The sequence below is a fragment of the Narcine bancroftii genome, chromosome 1 (assembly GCF_036971445.1).
Source record: "Narcine bancroftii isolate sNarBan1 chromosome 1, sNarBan1.hap1, whole genome shotgun sequence".
Classification (NCBI taxonomy): domain Eukaryota; kingdom Metazoa; phylum Chordata; class Chondrichthyes; order Torpediniformes; family Narcinidae; genus Narcine; species Narcine bancroftii.
In genome coordinates, this window is record NC_091469.1 from 214731351 (window position 1) to 214752653 (window position 21303).

Genomic DNA, 21303 nt, shown 5'->3' on the forward strand with positions numbered 1-21303 from the left:
TTCTCGTGAACCTTCTCTTCACTGTCTCTATTTTGTTTATATCTTTCCTATAATTTGGTGACCAAAACTGTACACAGTACTCCAAATTTGGCCTCACCAATGCCTTGTACAATTTCATCATAACCTCCCTACTCTTGAATTCAATACTCTGATTTATGAAGGCCAACATTCCAAATGCCTTCTTCACCACACCATCTACCTGAGTATCAGCCTTGAGGGTACTATTTACCATAACTCCTAAATCCCTTTGTTGCTCTGCACTCCTCAATTGTCTACTATTCAATGTATATGACCTATTTAAATTTGCCTTTCCAAAATGCAGCACCTCACATTTCTCTGTATTAAATTCCATCAGCCATTTCTCAGCCCACACCTCCAGCCTTCCTAAATCACCTTTTAATCTACGGTAATCTACCTCACTGTCCACAACACCACCAATCTTTGTGTCATCCGCAAACTTGCTTATCCAATTCTCTACCCCTACATCCAGATCGTTAATATATATAACAAATAATAGTGGACCCAGGACCGAACCCTGAGGAACTCCACTAGTCACCGGCCTCCAATTGGACAAACAATTTTCTACCACTACTCTCTGACACCTTCCATCCAACCACTGCTGAATCCATTTCACTACCTCCTTATTTATACCTAATGCTTCCACCTTTTTTCCTAAGCTCCTGTGGGGAACTTTGTCAAAAGCTTTACTAAAGTCCAAATAGACAACATCCACAGCTTTCCCTTCATCAACCTTTTTTGTAACCCCCTCGAAGAACTCAATCAGGTTTGTCAAGCATGATCTACCCCTGACAAAACCATGCTGATTACTCCCTATCAATCCTTGTACCTCCAAAAATTTGTAAATAGCATCTCTCAGAACACTTTCCATCAACTTGCCCACCACAGACGTCAGACTTACAGGCCTATAATTCCCAGGTTTGCATTTGGACCCTTTCTTAAACAGAGGAGCTACATGCGCCACCCTCCAATCCTTTGGTACCACCCCCGTGGCCAGTGACATCCTAAATATCTCTGTTAATGGCCCCACTAACTGTCCACTAGCCTCCCTGAGTGTCCTAGGGAATATTTTGTCCGGTCCGGGAGATTTATCCACCTTTATCTTTTTTAACACAGCCATCACTACCTCCTCGGTTATCCTTATATGCTTCATGACCTCCCCACTATTTTTCTTTACTTCAACTGGTTCAACATTTTTTTCCCTAGTGAATACCGAGGCAAAGAAATCATTCAAAATTTCCCCCATTTCCTCAGACTTCTTACTCAGCCTACCCTCACTATCTACAAGGGGTCCAATTTTATCTCTCACTAATCTTTTACTTTTAATGTACTTATAGAAACCCTTTGGATTTATTTCTACTCTGTCAGCCAAAGCCTCTTCATGCCTTTTTTTGGCCTTTCTAATTTCTTTCTTAAGATTCCTTCTACACTTCTTGTAGTCCTCCAACTTCTCAGCTCCCTGCTCTTTATACCTCTTGTCAGGCTAGTAAGGGGTGAGTGGGGGTGGGAAGTGTTGTGATGAGGCACACATCAGGACACTGGCAAATGGACCATTGTGACTACATTTCCTTCTGTCGAGGTCATTGAAACACTTCCGGCATTATATCCAAGATGAGCTGCTGCGCTCCTGCTACTGATCTTTTTGCTACTTCCAGTCATATCTGCTTGGTTTCGCGATGTGGCTTCTTCCTCCCTGTCTCCAGGGAGAATATGCCTTCAGGTGATGGATTTCACCAACATATCCAGAGAATGTAACAAGATTTGTTTTTTTTTTCTGCTTTCGCCATCACCAAAAACTTCAAATTACACATTTGGAGTGTCACTTTAAACATGCGAGTTGAAATTTGTTGATATTATTTAAGTTTCTGGTAGTTGGCCTGGGAGCCAGGAACTCAGATGACAATGGAGTGGCTGGATTAAAAATCCACTTTAATAGCTCCGATTTAATTTCTTAGTTTCCCTTACACTATTGGACCTTTAGGATACTAATATATGCAAAATCCATTCCAAAAAACTTTGGTGCTTATAAGTCTGCAGTGTTTTCTAATACAGCTCCAAAGAATGAGAACAAGGCTGCCTACAAGATTCTTTATTCCTCAGGAGGGCAGTCCCTACAAAAGATGAAGCAGACCATGTTGGAGATAATGAGGCTAAACCTGGAAGCTTGCCAACCTACTATTCTGACAGCTGAGGAATCAGTTCAAAACCTTATCCCCCCCCCCCACCCCACCCCCCTTTCCCATCGCATCCAACACAATCATTCCAGTTCCACATAGTCTAAGGATGTTACTTCAATTCCAAATAATATGCTGGCCTTCACCTCACCTGCCATAAGAGTGAATCCCACAGGACAGGTTTGGGAAAAACAAATGTGCGCCAAGTCAAAGTCCAAAGGCAAATGTTTGTAATGATCTTTATTCTTTTGTGGTAGCATTGTGTGCAATGCTGGCAACGGTATTTCAGCCTGCCTCAAAAGGAGGCAGTAGCTAAGTTATTGATTTTAACACTCTTTTTTTTATTACAACTCCTCAGAGTGAAGTCAAGAGCGAATGTCATAACTTGAATCAGGAGACACATCTAATTCAAAACGCAAAAGGTAGGTTCTCATTTTTGAAAGGTGTTCGTGAGCAGCTGAGTTTTAATGACAACCTAGCTGCTTTGGAAGCTGCAGAATTAAACAATTGCTTTATGCATGCCTTCAAAAAAATGTTTCAGAATACCAGAATCAAAGATAGAGCAGTAAGGAGGAACAGAAGGAAATGTTAAATAATATTATGATAAAGGCTGGTGAGAGTTATAGCTGATATTCCAAAGGATCTACAGATCCCAATCCTCGAAATAGTGATGTCAGTTATCATCTTCCAAAACTTGATGCAATGTAATTACTTTATCAGAAGGCATTTAAGATTGAGGTTGGCCAACCAGGTCACAGTACATGAAAATGGAAATAATGCACGGACACGGTTTGACAATTGGTTACTGGTCAGAAAGGAAAGAGTGGGAATAAACAGACAGGTTGTTGCAAATTAATTTCAGTTGCAGCTATTATCAGAGTACATACATGACATCACATAGAACCCTGCAATTCTTTTTCCTATGGGTGAGGCAGAATTACCAATTATTGGTCCTGCAAAAAAAAAGCCTATGCACAGCGTATACGTGTAAACGAATAAAAAACTGTAAACAGATAACGAATGTAAACAAACTGACTGTGCAATACAGAGAGATTGAAAAAAGATCAATGAAGTGCACAAGTAAGAGACCTTAAATGAGTCCCTGAGTGAGTTTGTTGTTGAGGAGTCAATGGTGGAGGGATAGCAAATTTTCGTGAACCTAGTGGTTTGAGTCTTGTGCCACCTATATCTCTTTCCTGATGGCAGCAGTGAGAACTGGGCATGTTTTGGGTGGAGTGGATCCTTGATGATTGCTGCTCTTCTCCAACAGCTGTGGTCCCTGTGGATGTTCTCCATAGTGGGGAGGCTTTTGGCTGTGATGTTCTGGGCTGTGTCCACTACCTTTTTCAGGGCTTTAAGTTCAGGGGTATTGGTGTCCCCATACCAGACCATGATTAACATTTTTAGAAATTTGCCAGAGTTTCTGCTGTCATACCAACCTCCGCCAACTCCTAAGGAGGTAGAGATGTTTCTTCACAATGCCTTTATTGTGTTTGGTCCAGAAACGAACCTCCGAGATAGTGATTCCCAAGAACTTAAATGTGCTCACCTTCTCCACTTCTGATCCCCAAAAGATTGCTGGATTGTATACCTCTGCCATTCCCTGAAGTGAACAATCAGCTCGTTGGTTTTGGTGACTCTGAGTGCAAGTTTGTTGTTGGTGCACCATTCATCAAGATCCACTGTTTGACTGAGGGGACAAAATATCATATTTCCGAGTTTGCGGGCACAAAACTAGATGGGAGTGGCACTGAAGCTCCAACCCCAGCAGCAATGGCGTGCAGAGCTGTGGCATGATGAAGTGTTTAAAGTCCATGTAAGTCGTCAATGTCGCGGTGGTGTAGCTGCGGATCTCACCCTAGTGGGACTGAGACCAGGGCAACTTTAATAGCTCATTGGCCTTCTTTAAGGGAGTAGCATTGCACTGTATCAGGGTGGATAAAACTCTTTATGCTTCCACTATCGAAAAGGCATCTTGTCACATGATTGTTGATCGACATGTCCATTATAGACTGGGAGAGTTGAAGCAGGCTGTTTTGATCAGTACCACAGAGGCCAGTGTCAGTTCGTGCTGACTCGTAGTCTGGGAGCATAATGTCAGCGCTCATGTGCCGGCGTGGTTATCCCCAGAAGTTGGTGGTGTCCAAGATGGCAGCCCCCATGCATGCCCATGGTGGCACTGGGACTGGAAGGTGGCTGTGATAAATATATCATCATGTAGTGTCCCTTCTTTCTGCACTTTGAACACATCGCGTATTTTGCCGGGCAGCATTTTCCGGGGTGCTTTGGTTGGCCTCAAAAGTAGCACTTCGGATGCTCCTGGGAGACTGCGGCTGTGGTGGGCTTGATCATTGGACATGGTAGCATGCTACTGGCCTGTAAACACATGTCCCAAGATAGCAGACCCTGTGTGGACCCCATGCCATTCACCAAGTAAGCTTCCATGTTACAGAGGGCAATCACCAGCGATTTCACGAGGTCAATTGCCCCTTTTAAGTCCAAGTTACTCTGCTCGAGTCACCTCTGGTGCACTTAGTCCGACCTGACATAGGCATCCCACATCACGTCCTCCGTGTTTTGGGCGGTCAACACCGACTGGAAGTTACTCGCTCGTGCAAGACCCCACAGGGCCCGGAGGGACTCATCACTTGATTCAACTGGTCACTCTCTGCGGGTGGCCAGCATGTGCCTGGCGTATATCTCATTGACTTTCTCTCTTTACTGGTCCTTGAGTATATCCATTGCCTCCCCATACATTGAGGCATCCATGATCATTGTGAACACTTGATGTCCGAACCGGGAGAAGTGTAGATGCAGCTTATTTTCCTCCGTGGCCACAGTTCCAGAGGAATTTTGCAGAAAGACCGCAAAGTAGCGTAGCCAGAGTTCAAAGCAGTCTGAGGCTTCTGGTGATTATGGGTCAATCTCCATCTTATCAGGCTTCAAGAGCTGTTCTGTCGTTGGAAAAAATATTGTAAATAAAATTGATGCGTTATCAATAACTCAAAAGACTAGAGTTACGGAACAATTGGCTTTTAATTACAAAAAACTTGAAGGTCACCCTGTGCTGTGATGCAGGCTTTCTGGGGAGGGGTTATGGTGTTGGAGCCTTAATACAGGGTCAAGAGGGAGGAGCCATGGGTCCAGTCACAGAGCAGGCCGGAGCCAGATGAATGAGTGTACAGCAGTTCACCACAATGTAAAGAGCCTTTGAATTGTATTTGGACAAGCTTAAAAATCTAAACACATGGAAAATTAATCTGGAAACATTTGTCATAAAGAGCAGGAAAGATCCAGCTGTCTGGTTTTTGCAATGTTGGATTTACTTCTGAAGCGAGATTGAGTAGACAAAATCTGTATTCTCCCAAGATATCTTTGAAACTTACAAACTTTCTGCAAGGTTTGGCACTATGGATGAAGGGAGGGTATAATCTCTGGTTGAGGATTCCAGAATCAGACATAAATCATTCAGGATTGAGATGACGAAAAGTTTTTTTAAGTCACTCGGAGTGTGGTGAATGTTTGGAAAACTTTATGCTGGAAAATTATATAGGTTCAATCATTGAGTTTATTTCAAATAGAGAGTAATATTTTTCAGGCTATTAAGGGAAGCAAAGAATGTGGGGATAGAACAAAAAATGGTGTTACAGTGGATCTTGAACGACTGAATAGGAACAAAGGACTGAATGTCTAACATCTGTTCCAATTTCTTATGTTAATTTTTATTATGCTAAAGTCTTAATTTTTGAAATTAGTTTGAAATGAACAGAATTGTTTCATTTAGGTTCACAAAGATTTTATTTCCAGCTTTGCTTTCTTTTCCCATTATGCAGAAGATGTGGAGAATAACTAAGATCTAAATTAGCAAAAGTACGGTTTAGACCACAGTTCTGCAGACTATCGCGAAGAAATATTAAATACTTTCCTTGATGATGCATTAAAGCTTCACTGGAAATATGTTGGAGATTGATCGAGGAACAGTCAGACTGAAAATGAGAGGCGCACCTTGTGATAGTACAGATTCTATCACCAATGTGTATATGTATATATGTACAGATTGTAGTGTAGGATGACTATGATTGGCTGAGAGTGTAGCCATACCTACTGGCAGGTCTTAAAGGATTTCTCCTAGCCACACCAGGTCATTCTGGACTGGTCGACCTACTTGTGATATTCTCCAGTCTTTTAGTTAATAAAAGCCTTGGTTTGGATCAACAAGTCTTTGGTTCTTTCGAAGCGCTCTACACGACTAAAATTGTGATGCACAGGCACATTCAAATTAACTGCAGACAAAATGCAGAAAACCAATTCAGACTATTAAGGGAAGCAAAGAATGTGGGGACATTCTGTGTGGGTTTTACCCAGGTGCTCCAGTTTCCTCCTACCCTTCAAAAACAGTCAAGGTGATAGGTTAATTGGCTGTAATTGGACAGCATGGTTTCAATGGCCAGAATTGACTTCCACTGCATTGCAAATACATTTTTAAAATACTGCATTCTGATTTGAGAGAAATACACATGCATAATTTTTTTTCACTCCGGGGATTTCTGATGTTCTATCACGAAGAAACACAAGAAGGAGAAAAATAAACAAAGACAATGGAGTGGCAAAATCTCCAAAAGGTGTATAAGGAAGGCAGGCATGCAGATGATAATGAGATCCTAGAAAGTCTGAAGGATCCAGGATTGAAAAGGAAAACAACACATCTTCTGTGAATCAAAACTTTACAGTCGACGAAATACATGGTTGTTTCTTTCTAAAGGAAATGTTGGCTAAGGAAAGTGCCCACATTTCTACAGCTCTCATGCAGAAAGTGAAATGGTCCCAAGCCAACCTGGCAGAAATTTGGAAACTTGGAGAAGGACATGGCCTCCAAACAGAAAGTGGCTGAAGAGAAGCAAAGTGACATGGGAGTCAGTGTTCAAACAGCCAATTACTGGAGGATTAGAGCAGGGCTTCCCAAACTCGCAGAAGAACCCTTCTGAGGAGCACTTGGAAATTACGGAACTCTGTAGTCACAAATTGGAAGCTGGCCAGAAGTAGAATGGCTCCAACTTCCAGTTTGTGCATGGTTGAGTCTAATTTAAATTATATTATTTTTCTGAAACAGTAAGCAATCTGAGGCAGTGCTTTCAAAATCCTATTTCTTCAAAACTTGATTATTTTGTTTCAACTGAATATTAACCAAATTGCAAATACAAATATCACCGACCACCCAGAACCCAAATACACACCAACACCGTCCTTCCAGAAGCAGGTTTTCAACCTGGTCACAGCCGCCCACAGGCTGGATCTGCCTAATGCCTCTGATTCAGGTATCTACCTCAGACCTGGCTTCCTGCAGATGGAGCTCTAATGCCTCCAATGTGGGTTTACATCCCAGCCCCTGCTGCCCACAGGCCTGAGCTTCCCACACCTCCATCGCTAACCCCCAACTCCCCCGATCAGGTGCTGCAGCCACCATCGCCTCTGCCGGTGACCCCGAATGCATACATACCATAGTCCCGGATGCTTCTATCAATGCAGACCCTGGTCCTGCCCAACACCATTCCAGCACCCATGCTGATTCCATCACAAGTTCACACACCAACCTCAGCGAGGGGGGGGGAGGGAGGGAGGAAGTTTATATTTTTAAAATGTGGCCAACCTCAAGCCAAAAGAAATCCAAGACTCATTGGTTGAAGATGGCAACTTGAGGCCTGACGTCTGTGCTGTTGTCTGCACGGCTGACGTCGGGCCTCAAGACGCCATTTTGTTTTGTTAGCATCAAGGCAACTGTTTAGAAACACAGGTAAATAATAATTTAAATTTAAATTAAATAAAGACAGTTATTACAGGTTTTAATTACTACCAATTTCTTCCGCAGAACCCAATTTGGGAAACGCTGGATTAGAGAGATGTAAAGGAGATTTTCAGAGAAGGTGAGAGCTGGGTGGAACTATCAAAGGAACAAGAAGGGTAATCAAATATGTAATACTTTGTTGGTTAAACGGGTGTTCTAGACCAGCTTGAATAGCACTTTAGCTTAGATGTTTTGAGATCAGTCTTATTTCCCACCATGCTACGAACTGAAAATACACTGTTTTCTTGGTAAAACTGCATTCTGACATGTCAGTCTGAAGTTTTCTGTAGATGGTTCAGAAATTGTTGCATCTACAATCAGTTGACTCTACTTGACTGCTGTCAGGCATCTAATCTCCCCCCAATCCCCCTCTCCACACTTTCCCAACTAGTCCAGTCCCTCAGCCTCAACATTTCTGACTTTAATGGAAAAGCAAAGTACAGCAGATGCTTGAAATTTGTTAATTACACCCATTAGATTCTGGGTTTTTTTGATTGTGGAAATACACATTTTCCAAAGTCCTTAAAATATATCTGCATGTTGGTTATGTGTTCTGTATGTTTTGGATATACATGCTTAAATTTTCAATGTGGACATAAACTGCATCAGATTTTTTTTTAAAAACTCATGATAAATGGTAGATTTGGAATAAAGCCATGAAACTATTAATTCCCCATTTTAAATGCACCCCATACAACACATTATTAAAAAACCAAACCTACTAACATAATTCATTTCAATTGTGGTTGTAGTAACAGGCTTAAGAGGTATTTTCATGTATCCTTTCTAATCCATTAGGACTGAACAAAACTAAATTCAGACAATGTAGATTGTGAACTTGATTTTGATGCAGGTGAGAATCTGGCAGAGTTTATTATCTGTGGGCATTTCAGTTTTTGAACTCTGATTATGGCAAATTTCCACAAAGTGAAAAAAAATTGGGAAGGTTGCACATGAGTAAATATGACCCTCCTGAACTAATTGCGTTGAACGATTGTGTGTAATAGTGCAGGATATGAGGAGGATCTTTAAGTTGTACTGATCCAAAAGCAAGAAAATGGCAATGATGGGATAAACTTTTTAAACTTAAATTTAGACATACAGCACGGTAACAAGCCATTTAAGCCCACAAGTTCATGCCGTCCAATTACACTCAATTGGCCTACAACATCCCTAGTATGTTTCGAACGGTGGCAGGAAACCGGAGCCCCTGGAGGAAACCCATGCAGACATGAGGAGAACGTACAAACTCCTTACAAACAGAGCAGGATTCGAACCCCGGTCCTAATCGCAGACACTGTAAAGGCGTTTTACTAACTGCTACGCCAACAATGCCGCACTCAAGTTACTTGAAATAAGACAGGATGCGGGAGAGAAATACACAGTTCCAGCTCTGCTATTCTTCCTTTATTGTGATTAATCTCCCTAATTTACAGCCATTTACATACAGATCAACTGCAGCCTCTCTCAGCCACTACTATCTGTCTCATTGAGGGCAACAAGAAAGTCTGCAGGCACTAGGGTTTAGTGCAGTACACAAAGGTGCTGAAGAAACTCAGCAGGTCATGATTGGAGATAGCAGGATGAGCCAAAGGAGTAGTTACTGAAGAAGAGTACAGGTTCTTCTAGGCAGAAGAGGGTGCTGGTGGAGGGGGACTGGTTAGGTCTGCTATTCAGAAAGAAGTGGCGATCCATGAGGGATGGAGGTGTATAGACACTGGACAACTATAGTGAAAATGAGATGGTTCAGTCCAGGGAACTGGAAGCTGTCAAAATGATGGAGGGTATGTGAGGTGTGCTGGATGTAGGTGGGTAGGGACTGGACCAAGGGGAACAAAATGGAGGTGAGATATGATGGGGCTGGAGCATGCAGAGACAATGGGTCTATTGGGCAATTGGGTTTGTGGATCTTGGATTGGAGGTAGAACTGGGCAGCGTGGGGTTGGGAAACAATGAGGACAGAGACTGTTGAAGGGAATTGACTGGAAGTGATGGTAGGGGATCCAGTGGCCTAACTTTCCGTAGTGGCGACCTGTTCAAGAAATGTGGAGATTTCTGATAAATATTGTCTGGCCTTGACAAGGGAGAGGTCAGTGCGTCTGACTACAATAGTGTCAGCCCTGTCTGTGGATTTGATAAGGAAATTGAAGTGGGTGTGGAGAGAATGGAGGGTAGTACATTCTGAGAGGGAGAATTTGGAAGAGGTGAGTGGAGTGGTCAGGTTGAAATGGTTAATTGTCTCAGTGGCAGTTGGAAATAAAAAGACCCAAAGTGGACAGACAGTCAGAATGAGAAATCGAAGATGAAGAAGAAGATTTAATGTGAGGAAAGGGGTTCTCATTTGGGGGGTGGAGGACCTTATTGAAGAGATAGACACAGAGACATAGATGGTGAAGGAACTGGTGACGTGCATGAAAGGGGATGAAAACAGAGCATTCTGTCTCAGGGACAGGAAGGTCTGAAGGGATTAAAAAACGGCCTCGTAGGGTTCAAGTAGAGGTCAGCAGAATGGAAGGGATTAGAGGGGAGTTGGGGAAGAGTCCCAATGAGTCTCCATCCCGACAATGCATTCCAGGCACCAACACTCTCTTAGCAAGACTCATTTCTGACATTTTCCCTAAACTTTCCTCCAATCACCAGTTGTCCTCTGGTATTTGCTATTGTCAATTCTATCTTAAACCCATCAATTTTATATACTTCTATTAAATCATCTCATATCCATTGTCACTGTGTAGTGTAGATAAAAGTTCACACTCAACAGGAGGGAGAACAAACACATTTATTAGCTTACAACACAGGTAGATTTCACGAACAGGCTTCAGAGGGGTTCTGGGTTTATGTGGGAAACCAGGGTTACATACGGGCCCCCAGGAGGAGGAGCCAGGAGACGGGACCAGTCGTCAGTACAGGACACCTCTAGTGAATCCCAGTTCACTACATTCAGCCCTTCTTTCAGAACAAGGATCAGAAACCAGTAATAGACACCGAAGAGAAATATTTACAATACTATTTACAGATTCAGGTGGTCTAGGGGGTCTGGAGATCAGTGCACCTTAGCACTGGAGGTCTTGGGCTCCTTGAGTCTCCTGGTCTGCCTGTGATGGAAGGGTAGTGGGCTGGGGCTCCAGCTCGATGATGGAGGGGGGTTCACTCTCCTCCTGAAATGGAGACCCTGAGTGGGGGTGGGGAGAAAAATCTCGGTAGCTCGTGGGGCACCTGAGGCAACGAATCCTCTGTTCCAGTGGGTGCTAAGTCCCTGATGGAGACTGTGCCCCCCCCCCGCTATCCAGGTATTTCACATAGATGTATGTGGGGTTGGCATGGAGCAATTTCACCTTTTCCACCAGGGGATCGGTCTTGCTTCTCCTCGCATGCTTTTTGAGAAAGACGGACCAGGACTAGTGAGCCAGGCAGTGTAGTCCCTGATGCCAATCTTCTGTTGAATGTAAACATGAGCTCATGAGGAGTAGCACTGGTCGCAGAGCAGAGTAATGACTGGATGGAGTGGAGCTCAATGGGGTGGACTTCCTGCCAGCACAAGTCTGGAAGGCCTTTTTGCTTCAGGGCAGGTTTGACATCCTTCCAGATCATGGTGTTCTTTTTTTCAATCTGCCCTTTCCCCCAGGGGTTGTAACTGGTAGTCCTGCTGGACGTGATGCCCCTCACCAGCAGGTACTGAAGCCCCTCACCAGCAGGTACTGATGTAGCTCATGAAGACTGAGCTCCGGTTGCTATGAATATAGCCAGGGTACCTGAACTGGGTGAAAACAGAGTCTAGGAGCTTCAAAACAGACGAGGTTGATGTGTCTGGACATGGGATGGTGAATGGGAAGCAGGAGTGCTCAACGAAGACCGAGAGAAAGTAGATGTTCCCGTTTGAGGAGGGGAAAGGTTCCTTAAAATCGATGCTGAGTCATTCAAAAGGCCTGGATGATTTAATCAGGTGCACTATCACAGGGCAAAAAAGTGCGGCTTGCACTCAGCGCAGACCTGACATGACCTGGTCATTTCCCTGATGTCTTGTATTAAGTAGGGCAAACTGCAGGACTTGACAAAATGAGCCATGTGGGTGACCCCTGGATGGCAGAGCTCATGGTGTTTGGTCTGCAGTTGACCGGTGTATACGGAGGCACAACATCCCCTAGACAAGGATCGTTAAGGGCCCCTGGCAGGTAGGCAATGTCAAAACTGTAGGTGGAGAGTTTTGACCTCCACCTAGCAATTTTGTCATTCTTGATTTTGCCACTCTTGGCATTGCTGAACATGAATGCAAAAGAGCGCTGGTCCGTGAGGAGCATAAATCTTCTACCAGCCAGATAGTGCCTCCAGTACCTACAATGGCCTGAGCCTCCTTTTCCACACATGGGTTCTGGAGCTCGTGGCCTTGAATCATCTGTGAGTAAAAGGCAACAGGCCTGCTCGCCTGATTGAGAGTAACGGCCAGGGTTACGACCAAAGCATCATTTTCCACCTGGAAAGGTACATTTTCATCCACCACGTGCTTGGTGGGTTTCGCAATGCAACTGCGGAGGTAGTTAAAACCCATCTGGGCTTGGGCTGAAAGGGTGAAAGTGGTGGCCTTAAAGAGAGGATGAACCTTGTCAGCATATTGAGGGACTCACTGGGCATAATATGAGAAAAACCACAGGCATCTCCTCAAAGTCTTTGTGGTCTCGGGGAGGAGAAGTTCTAACAGGGGGTGCATCCTATCAGGGTTGGGGACAATGATGCCATTCTCCACCATGGACAGCCAAGGAGAGCCAGTTGTGTAGTCCTAAATACACACTTGTCCGAATTATATGTAAGGTTCAGGGTTCTCACTATGTGGAGAAAGCTCTGGAGATTGGCATCGTGGTCTTCCATGGTGTGGCCACAAATGGTGACATTGTCGAGGTAAAGGAAGGTAGCCTTCAACCCATATTAGTCCACCATCCTGTTCATTTGCCCTGGAAAATGGACACCCCATTGGTAATACCGTAAGGGACCCTCCGGAACTGATAGAGTTTACCATTAGCCTCAAATGCCATGTATGGGCAGTCCTCAGAATGGACTTGCAGCTAGTGATAGGCAGTTTTAAGGTCGATAGTCAAATAGACCCAATACTGCGCAATATTGTTCACCATATCCAAAATGCAAGGGAGGGGGTATACGTCCAGGAGTGTGTATCTGTTAATTGTTTGGCTAAAGTCAATCATTAACCTGGACTTGTTTTCCCCATTTACTACCACCATTTGCAATCCCTACGAGCTGGTGCTGGGTTCTATGATCCCCTCCTCCCGCAGGAGCTGGGTCTCCATCTTTATAAACTCCCTGTCTGCTGGGCTGTACCTCCTGCTCTTGGTGGTGATGGGATTACAGTCGGCAGACAGGTTTGGGAATGGGGTGGGAGGGGAGGGTTGATGTTCAGCATGGAGAGGCTGCAAGTGGGTCCTGGTTTGGAGGGCCCTCCGTTCCGAACCGTTACCTGGGGAAGGTGCTGAGAAAACTCCAAGGTCACGCTTTTAAGATGACACAGGAAGTCCAAAGCCAACAATACAATTCATCTAAAATGTTCATGTGAAATTTGCAAAATTCCCCCCTTCAAATGGCAGATGGATTATACAATGTTTCTGTACATGCGCTGAATGGGACTGGGACATTAGGAAGATTCAGTAATTAGAGGAGTACATTTTTAAGTTATATTTTTGCATAGTCCATGAGTCTATGAAATTTTTTGTGGAGCCTGTGTCAATCAGGCACTTTGATCAAATCTCACTGTCACCATCGAGTTGCTGAGCTGGTGAGATCTATTCTGGTCGAGGACCAGTGATGCCAGGTTGCCAAAGACGCCATGGTTCTTCCCTCGAATGGCCCCCTCTGTCCTGCGCATGTACAATGGTGCTGACCTTGTGGTGTGGAAAGATGGCTGCCCTTCTTCCTCCTCTGACGATGATGGTGTCGAATTAAAAATTGGGCCGCTGCAAGATGGCTGCTGAGCCTTTTCCCGCCATTTCTATAGGTGGTGGGTTGCATAGCAGGTGATCTTGGGCAAGTTTGGGACAGACGGCTTGGGGCTGGAATCAGTTCCTGGAGCAGTACAGGCCGTGGACTTCCACGGACCTCCCTTCGCGTGGCAGATCCTTTCCCAATGTCCCTTCTTCCCACAGCTGGAGCACAGTGAGCAGCGGGCATGGTGGTGCTGGCCTCTGCCACAGAAAAAGCACTCCTGGTCTTGGGAAATGGGGGCCATCATAGCGGGAGCAGCCGGTCCTTGGAGGTGCTCAGCCAAGAGCATGAGTTCACTAGCCTCAAGGATGTCGTTCTCGAGACTGGCCTGTTCCAGTGATTTGGCCAATTCGATATGGCTTGTGAGGTCCTTCCTTCCAGACTCGACAGTCGCTGCCTCATGTACCTCGAGCAGACCTCTGTGACCAGAGTGTCCTATATCCGTTCATCTTCTCGGACGTGGCCCAAAGTGGCCTCATACCTACATTTCTTAGCCAGCATCTGCAGATCAAGCAGGTAGTCGTCAATCGACTCTCTGGGCAGTTGGTGCTGTAGGGTGAGCCGGTGCCTCGCTAGGTCCTCATTCATGCACCTTGATGATGGCCTTGTATGACAGGCAGTGTTGGAAGACTGCGTACTCCTTTATCCCTACCCTGGAGATGAGTGCCGACTTCCGGAGCTCATCTATACGGAAGCTGTCCCTGGTCACGTTCAGGTAGGCCTGGAAACAGCCTAGCCAATATGCAAATTCCTCAGCCACGTCGGGGGACTGAGAGTCTATTAACAGCATACTAGGCTTGTGCAACACCTCCATCCTTGTTTGTAAGCTAATAAAATTATGGCTCACACTAGAGGGAGAACAACCACTTTTATTAGCTTATAACACAGGTAGGGTTCACGATCAGGCTTCAGAGGGGTTCAGGGTTTAGGCAGGAAACCAGGGGGAGGAGCTGGGAGGCATCAGCACAGGGCACCTTTAGTGAATCCCAGTTCACTACACACTGGCTGGTAACTCTCTCTCCTCTCCCAATCTCCACGTCTCCATTACAGGAGACAATCTATCCAAAGTCATCTTCTATAAACCCACCAACTTTCACAGTTATCTTAATTACACCTCTTCCAACATCTCCTAAATGGATTTTATTCTTTTATCTCAATTCCTTCAACTCCACTGCATCTGCTCCCAGGACGAGGCCTTCCACAGGTGAGGGCCAGATATAAAATAACAATGAGACGGTATATGGGAAAGAGAATGAAAATTTAGTAGCCTGGTGCCGGGATGACAATTTGGCATTCTGGATTCAGAATTAGCTTGTCTACATAAAGCAGAGGGTAGCAGTAGATAGAGGTCAGTGACTAGTGGAATTCTGCAGGGATCTGTCCTTGTGATTTTTAGAAAAAGACCTTGAAGAATAATTAGAAGAATGGGTCCGTGCTTTTGCAGATGACATGAAGGTTGGAAATGTTGGGGTTAGTGTAGAAGGTTGCTGTAGATTACAACAGAAATATAGACAGGGTCCAGATTGGGCGGAGAAGAGGCAGATGGAGTTCAATCCAGATAAGTATGAAGTGATGCATTTTGGAAGGTCAAACTTGAAGTTGGAGTATATGGTTAACGGCAGAAATCTTACTGATGTGGAAGAACATAGAGAGACCTTGGGGGTCCAAATCCATATATATCTCAAGGTTGCCACACAGGTTGATCGGGTATACTGTCTGGCCTTCATCAGTAAGAGGATTGATTTCAGGTTGAGGTAATTTGCTAGGTTTATATGCACTACCGATAAGTAGAAATTCTTCTTGGACCGTAGGGAATAAAATCTCAGGGTTGTATGTGATGTCACATTTGTACTTTGACCATAAATGTAATGTCATGTTTCTGCATCCATTAACAACTTCTACAGGTGTACCATCAATCACATACTTGTTGCATGCATCTTTGAGTGGTATGGTATGCATCTCTGCTCGCAATTGGAAGCTGCAGAAGGTAGTAAATGAAGCTAAGACTATCATACAAACTTCCCTCCCCTCAATGGTCTCTCTCGCCATAGAATATGCAACACAGCACAGTATAGACCCTTTGTCTTCAATGTTATGTTGACCCAACATTCCTTAAAAATAAGTACTAAACCCACCTTACCAGTTACCTTCAATTTTCCTTTCATCTATGTGCCTGTCTAGGAGTCCTTTAAATGCCCCTCCGTCTCCACCACCATCTCTGGCAAGGCATTCCAGGCACCAAAAACTCGGTGTTAAAAAAAAACTTTGTCCTGATGTCTCCCTTAAACTTCTCTCCTTTCACTTTGTACTCATGTCTGCTTCTGCTGGTGTCTGCCTTGGGAAACAGGCACTGGCCGTCCACCCTATCTATGCCTCTCATAATTTTGTAGACCTCTATTAAGTCTCCTCTCATCCTTCTATCTGTGAAAGAAAAAAGTCCCAGTTCTGCTAACCTTTCCCCATAAGATTATTTTCCAGTCCAGGTTACATCCTGGTAAATCTTATCGGCACCCTCTCCATAGGTTCCACACCCTTCCTGTAATGAAGTGAGCAGAACTGAACGCAATAATCGAAATGTGGACTCACCAGAGATTTGTAGAGTTGCAACATGACCTCTCTACACTGAAGTCAATCTCCCTATTAAAGAAGCCCAGTATCCCATAGGCCTTCTTAACTATCCTATCAACCTGCACAGCAAGCTTGAGGGAAGCATGGATTTGGACGCCAACCTCCCTCTGTTCATCCACACTCTTAAGTAACCGACCATTAACCCTGTACTCAGCCTTCCAATTTGTCCTTCCAAAATGCAGCACCTCACACTTATCTGGATTGAACTCCATCTGCCACATTTCTGCCCAACTCTGAATCTTGTCTACATCCTTTTGTAATCTTCCATAACCTTCAGCTCCATCCACCACTCCTCCAATCTTCATAACATCTGCAAACTTACTGACCTATCTTTCTGCCTCTTCATCCAGATAAGTTTAAAAAAAATCACAACTCCAAACCTCCTCTGCTTCCAAGCACATGTTGCCTCCTTTATCCTTTTGTGGTCCCACTTTCATTCTTGTCATTCTTCTGTTCTTTACATATGCATAGTACACCTTGAGGTTCCCCTTAATCCAATATGCCAAGGCCTTTTCATGCCCCCTTTGACCTCTCCCAAGTCCTTTCTTAAGATCCCTCCTGGCTACCATATACTTCGCATGAGCCCTTCCTGTTTCCTGCTTTCTATATCTCAGTAGTTTTCAAATTTTTTCTTCCACTCATATACCACTTTAAGTATTCCTTATGCCATCGGTGCTCTGTGATTAGTAAGGGATTACTTAAGGTGGTATGTGGATGGAAAGAAAAGGTTTGAAAACCACTGCAGTAAATCTAATATATGTTTCCTTCTTCCTCTTGACTCGCTGGCTCACCTGCTTCATCAACCATGGTTCCCTTTACCTTGTCCCAGTGGGACAAACCTATCCTGAACCCAGCACTAGTGGTCACTAAACTTTCTCCACATTAGTTCTGTACTTTCACCCATGAACATCTGTTTCTAATTTACTCTCACTAGTTCCCACTTCATATCATCGTAATTAACCCTTCCCCAGTTAAACACTTTCCCATTTTGTCTGCTTTTAATCCTTTTCCATAGCTATGATAAAGCTCAGGGAGTTGTGGTCATTCTCACCAAAATGCTGCCCCACCTGACCAGGCTCATTACTCATTACTAGATCCAGTATGGCCTCTCCTCTCGTCAGCCAGTCCACACACTGTGTCAAGAATCCTTCTTGGACACATCTGACAAATTCAGCCCCCTCTATCCCTCTTTCAGCCAGTAGGTGCCAGTCAATAGTAGGAAAGTTGAAATCACCCACACCATTCCAAAATCTGCCTGCTTATCTGCTATTTGGGGGCCTATAGATGACTCCCAGCACAGTAATTGCTCCCTTCCTATTTCTGACTTCCACACACACTGACTCTGTTGAACACTCCCTCTGCAGCCTCCTCTTTCTATAGTCATAATACTATCCCTGACCAGTAACCCTACTCTCCCCCCCCCCCCCCACCCCTCCTTACCTCCCATCCTATTCCTTTTAAAACACCTAAAGCCTGGCATCTGCATCAGCCAATCCTGCTCTTCCTCCAGCCAAGTCTCTGTAATGGCCACAACATTGAATTTCCACGTACTGATCCATGCTCCAAGTTCATCGCCTTTACCTTAATACTCTGCATTGAAATAGACACATTTCACACCCTCTAACTGGCTATATTTATGTTTTGTCCCCTTCCTGTCCTTCCTCACCAACTCAGAACACATGGTGTCATGCTTTCAACCTTCTACCCTAATCTCTGCTCTCACATTCTGGTTCCCATCCCCTGCCAAACTAGTTTAAACCCTCCGCAACAGCTCTAGCAAATCTGTCCACCAGGATATTGGTCCCTCTCCAGTTCAGGTGCAGTTTGTCCTTTTTGTACAGGTCAGACCTTCCCGGAAGAGATCCCAATTATCCATATATCTGAACCACTGCCCCCTGCACCAACTCTTCAGCCACACATTCATCTGCCACAACTTCCTGTTCCTACCCTCTCTGGCACGTGGCTCAGGCAGCAATCCTGAGATCTCCACCCTTGAGATCCTGCTTTTTGACTTCCTTCCCAACTCCCTATATTCCCTCTCAGGACCTCATCCATACTCCTATCTATGTCATTGGTCCCCACGTGGACCATGACAACTCGCTGCTCACCTTTCCCTCCCCCTCCTCCCCCCCCCAAAATGCTTTGAATTCGATCAGAGGTGTCACTAACCCTGGTACCGCGGAGGCATCATACCATCCAGGAGCCTTAATCTTGTTCTCAGACCTCCTATCCACTCATCTAACCAACAAGACCCCAATCACCATAACTCTCCACTTTTCTCCCCTTCCCTTCTGAGGTGAGGGGCCAGTCTCTAATCCTGAGACATAACCACCACAACTTGTCTCTGGTAGATCATTCCCCCCCACCCCCCAACAGTATACCAAACAGTATATTTATCGTTGAGGGGAACTGCCACAGGGGTGCTCTGCACTGTTTGCTTATCACTCTCCTAACAGTCACTCAGCTACTTGGCTCCTGACCTTTGGGGATGACTGTCTCCATGAAGCTCCTTCCTATCACTGCCTCTGCTTCCAGAATTCATCCAGCTCCAACTCCAGTTCCCTCATACGGTCTCCCAGGAGCTGCAGCTGAATGCACCTCTTGCAGGTGTGGTCATCAGGGGCAATTGTGCTGTCCCAAATTTCCCAGATCCTCCAGTCAGAGCATTTGACTGCCTGAGCTGAATCCATTAACTCTTCCTAATTTAAATACAAGTATCTTACCTCACTGGAATCAAGCTCGTCCTCAGCCTCTGCTCACCGAAGTATCGTGGGCCAAAGCCTCTGTTCCACTGCATCCTGCACTGCCAAGGAAAGGCAGGCAACACATTGAAGAACCTACTGGTGAGAAGGCCTGTAGGTGTGAAAGCCCATGCCAACAGCCTGAAGACAAATTCTTCTCAGCAGCCATCAGGCTCTTGAATGAACCCTCCATAGTGTTATTACTGCTCTTACTTGTTGCTAATTTATCTTTCTTTTCTTTGAAATCCTATATTGTAAATTGTGCTTTTTTTCAAGGCTGTTTCAGTGTTTGAGATCACCTGTTAGTCTGTTCGCAGAATAACCCTTTTCAATGTACTGGGTATTTTGTGACAAATCAACTTTTTTTCTTTTTAAAATATTTGTATTTATTTTAATAAAGAAGAAAAAAAGGTACAATTTAATAAGATTATATGGATAGACGATCCTTTATCCGGAACCCTTGGGGGACAGTGTGTTCCGAATTTCAGATTTTTCCGGATTTCGGAAAGCCCACCTGAATTGTGCTGCCGTATCCACCCCCACCCCCTTCCAGTCGCCCGGCCGTCTCCCCCGACCACTGGTCCCTCGGCCACCTGGCCACCTCCCCCAACCGCTGGTCCCTTGGCCGCCTGGCAGTCTCCCCCGATCACCGGTCCCTCGGCCGCCTCCCCTGACCGCCGGTCCCCACTTGCCAGATTTTGGAGCTTTCCGGATTTTAGATATTCGGATAAAGGATTGTGTACCTGTATATACTTTTTTTAACAAAAAAAATTTAACAATAAATATAAAAAAGGAAAGAAGAAAATAGTAAAGGAGAAAAACTCAAACCCCTTACCTAACCGCATTGCCAGATATATGACTAGAATTAAAAGAAAATCAAAGGTTAAAAAAATATATAAGGAACGTGGAAAAGTTTCAAGTCAGACAATTTAATTACATTGGATTAAAATTATAAAGTAAGAAAGTGAGTCGTTAATGACCCCCATAATGTCTGGAATTTTGTATCTGAATTATTAATTGAATAATGAATCCTTTCCATGTTCAAACAGGACGTGACATCACCGATCATGAGTAGGCAGGGCAGCATCCTTTCATTTCAGTAAAATTGCTCACCTCGCCAAAAGAGAGGCAAAAGAGATAACACGGCTGAACGAGAGATAAAGAATCATTCCCTCCTGTTGTACCGAAGAGGGCCACCAAACAGTTCGGTGTTGAAAATTTTTGATAAAATATGGAAAACTCTCCAGTATTTTTCTAGACTAGGACAAGTCCTGAACATATGTATTAATGATACTTCTCTGCTCATATTGGAACCATAGTGGGATAAGAGTGAGACAATTTTGCTTTAGACAAGTAACTCTATGTACCACTATAAATGGTAATAGACAATGTCGAGCTCATAATGCCAGATAAACTTAAACCAAATTATAGCTTTGTGCCTTTTCCCCGAGTACAGACTTTAAGCTACTTGGCCTATGGTAACCTGCCTTTTGTCTGCCATCTTTTTAAAAAAAACACTGCATTACATTTGTTGGCTTTCAATCTGATGGGACTTGACCAGAATCCAGAGAATTTTGATAAATTACACAAATTAATCCTCTCTAACCTCTGCCATTTCATTCAGTATACTGGGATACATTCAATCAGGAGCAGGGACATGGACCTTCAGGCCTGGTGGTTTGTCCAGTGCTACCTCTTTAGTGATGGCATACTTTGTCAATCATCAAAACCCTTTAATTTATACATTCTTTAGCATGTGGACTTTGCCGGGAAAGCCAGGAATTTTTTTTCCCCCCATTTCTAATTGTTCCTGACCCAGTTGACCACTCCAGAGGACATACAAGAATTAACCTTGCCGCTATTAATCTGAAATCACATATTGGTAAACCAACTAATTATGGCAATTTTTCTGTTC

General features: G+C 44.4%; 1 long non-coding RNA gene across 1 annotated transcript; it reads left to right on the forward strand.

The window, feature by feature from the left end:
* The first annotated feature begins 1628 nt into the window (after positions 1-1628).
* Positions 1629-20637, forward strand: LOC138748712 (uncharacterized). Its single transcript, XR_011348225.1, has 4 exons — positions 1629-1738; positions 2551-2614; positions 8059-8113; positions 20438-20637. It is a non-coding gene; the product is annotated as an uncharacterized lncRNA (long non-coding RNA).
* Positions 20638-21303: the final 666 nt, after the last annotated feature.